Source organism: Taeniopygia guttata, chromosome 9 (assembly GCF_048771995.1).
Source record: "Taeniopygia guttata chromosome 9, bTaeGut7.mat, whole genome shotgun sequence".
NCBI lineage: Eukaryota > Metazoa > Chordata > Aves > Passeriformes > Estrildidae > Taeniopygia > Taeniopygia guttata.
The window spans coordinates 1,651,189-1,654,650 of NC_133034.1; positions in this window are offsets into that span (position 1 = coordinate 1,651,189).

A 3,462-nucleotide genomic window follows, 5' to 3' on the forward strand; every position below is an offset into this window, starting at 1 on the left:
ACTGAGAGATCTTTTAGTCTGAAACTAAGCCTGTGATAACTTGGGTGATTCTTCTTAATGCTTGTAAAGTCATTTTTCCAGGGATGTAATTGAAATCTGGAGATGCCACAGAACACTGTGGCTGTACTGAGACCCAACCTTGAAATGTTAAATAAGTAAAGATGCATAATAGTTTACACCCTTAATGTTGACCCATTTTATAATTATTTTGACATTTTCCTTTACTTGTTTTGGGTTCATCATTATGCTGAGAATAACTTTCCTTTCTTGTCAGTCCTGCAGCTTTTTTATGGTACAGCAGAAGTAATATTCCAGTATTCCAGCTATGTTCACAAATACTGCAAACTCGAGGATTGCTTGAGGCACTTGTGCATGTTGCCATGTATAAAAGAAAAAAATAATTTTAAAGAACACGTGAACATTAACAGCATCCTGCAGGTTCTGTGACGCCCCAGGAGCAGTTCTTGCTCAGGATGTCCTTCTGGGGGCCATTTCATGCTGTACAGGGTGCTGCAGTTCAGGCTGTGCTGGGCGTGAGGTGCAGACCCCCGGGGAGGGGGTGGCTGCCAGGGGAGGTTTCCTGCTGGAGAGCAGCCAGGCTGGCCCCAGGGGACACCCCAACACCTACACTCCAGTGTCAGTCTCACATATTTGATCAATGCTTCTCCCCACTTGAAACAGGAAATCAGTTGTGCTCTGGAGAGGACCCAGGCTGATTCAGCAGTTGTCAGGCCAGCACCGATGCAGAAGGGGCAGAGTCACACTGTCACTGCTGCCTGGTGCTGTGCTGGGCCATGGTGTGATGCTGCCTTTCCATTTGCTTGCCTCTCAGAAAATCAATAGACAAGTTCTGTCAGGAGCCCTGGTGAACATCAAGAGCCTTGTGCATCTTTCTATCAGTATCTGTCACAAATGGCCTAAATGTTAGAAGAGGATCCTTTATTCTCTTGCCTGCAGACTTGTCCCACCAGTCCCGCAGACTGCCTGACTGCGGGTGGGGGGTCAGAGTCCCCTTAGACATAAATGGAAAGAACAAGCCCTAAATTTATCTTCTGTCTTTAAACTGAAGACTTTAGTGTCAAGCTTTCTCTGGTTTTACCAGATGTACGACTTTGTAATCACTTTTCCTCAACTGCATCCTGGCTTTAGGTGTCTCCTGTGTGAGAAGAGCTGCTCCGTGGAGCACCGGGCTGGAGGAGAGGAGGTAACACAGCCTTTGTCACACAGAGAGCTGTCCCTGAGGAAAAGTGGGCTAAACAACCCAAAAACGGGCAGGGCAGGGCCCAGTCTGAGCAGCAGAATGATCTGGGTAGATTGAGAGGGACACAAGGGGATTTCTGCCCTGTTCTGGACATTTCCTTGCTCTAAGGCTACATGTGATACAGGATGTCATTAGAAGAGTTAGCATTTGCCTAACAGCTTTAGTCAGGGAACACCCTGGTGGGCTGTCTCTGGTTTGCATGGTGCATGTGAAATGTTTGGATCTGGCTGTAAACACTCCCATTTCCATAATCTCAGGACCATCTTGTCTCAGTCTGAGCTCCTGAAATCAGATGCTGTTGTGGAAATGCAGCCCCTTATCTCTGTGTGAGATAAAACTTGTAATCCTCATGTAACTTTTACCCACAGGGTGGGATGCTGGGAGGACTAAACAGCTCCAAATATTGAACAAAGTAAGTCAGCACTATGAGCAATTGTTGTTGTGAGTCAATGTTGAATCCTTGCCAAAGATGCCTTTTACAAATAAAATTTAGCAGTAATTTATCAATGGGTTAGTTCAAAACATGATGTAAAGTGCTCAGTACATAATGAACCCATCTGGATCGAAAGAAAATGCTTGTAACAACTTTATTATAAATAAATACTATGTTTAAGTGGACCAAATCAATGTAAAGGTAGTGCTGTGTTTATCCACTGACAATTTCCTACTTTTCTTATTACCTGTAGCTGGCAGAGAGGATGTTGTTAATGGGTTTTTTTTTTAAATTTTTTTACTTAACAAAACTGTCAGCATGTGTTCTTTACTCCTTGCAGTGTTCCTCACTGCTCCCCAGCCATCATTTGGTGGCACAAAAACAACCCAACTGTCCCCGCAATTCTTTCTGCATGCCACACTCTGTTTCTGGCAGACAGGGCATTTTGTGGCTCAGTGTCCCCACGCTGAAGGAGATCTTTCTGCTGTGCCGCCCGGAGCTGATCCTGGGGGAACGGCCACCCGAGCTCCTCCACGGACTCTGTCCTGCGGCCTCCGAGCCAACAGCGGCTCTGCGGCCTTCCCCAGAGTAACCCCCGCTTGCTGTGTGCATCTGCCGCAGGCCGGTGCCTCCTCAGGCTCGGCAGTACTGTGCGTTTGTTTTTTCCCCTTTGGCCCGATGTCAGCAGCGGCAGGGCTGCCGTGCCCCGAGATCCCGGGGGTGCCCCTGCACCCGCTCCGTGTCCCGCAGCGCTGCCGCTCACAGCGGGGCTGCCGGGGGCGTGAGGCAGCCGGGGCTCCGCGGGCAGACCGGCCCCGGGGCGGCTCTGCGGGGCCGGTGCCCGCGGGGGCTCTGAGGGCGCTGTGCCCGCCCGGGGCCCGCCCGGTGCCTGCGGACGGCTCTGAGGGCGCTGTGTCCGCCCGGGGCCCGCCCGGTGCCCGCGGGCGGCTCTGAGGGCGCTGTGCCCGTCCGGTGCCCGCGGGCGGCTCTGAGGGCGCTGTGCCCGTCCGGTGCCTGCGGGCGGCTCTGAGGGCGCTGTGCCTTCCCGGTGCCTGCGGGCGGCTCTGAGGGTGCTGTGCCCGCCCGGTGCCCGCGGGCGGCTCTGAGGGTGCTGTGCCCGCCCGGGGCCCATGGACGGCTCTGAGGGCGCTGTGCCCGCCCGGGGCTCGCGGACGGCTCTGAGGGCGCTGTGCCCGCCCGGTGCCCATGGACGGCTCTGAGGGCGGCTCTAAGGGCGCTGTGCCCACCCGGGCCCGCCCGGTGCCCATGGCCGGCTCTGAGGGCGCTGTGCCCGCCCGGTGCCCGTGGACGGCTCTGAGGGCGCTGTGCCCGCCCGGTGCCTGCGGGCGGCTCTGAGGGCGCTCTGCCCGCCCGGAGCCCGCGGGCGGCCCTGAGGGCGCTGTGCCCGCCCGGAGCCCGTGGATGGTTCTAAGGGCGCTGTGCCCACCCGGGCCCTCCCGGTGCCCGCGGGCGGCTCTGAGGGCGCTGTGCCCGCCCGGTGCCCATGGACGGCTCTGAGGGCGCTGTGCCCGCCCGGTGCCCATGGACGGCTCTGAGGGCGCTCTGCCCGCCCGGAGCCCGCGGGCGGCTCTGAGGGCGCTGTGCCCGCCCGGAGCCCGCGGACGGCTCTGTGGGCGCTGTGCCCACCCGGTGCCTGCGGGTGGCTCTGAGGGCGCTGTGCCCGCCCGGAGCCCGTGGCGGGCTCGGCGCTGAGGGCGGGCGCGGCGCGGCCCCTCCCCGGGGCGGTGCCGGGGCCGGCGGTAGCGGC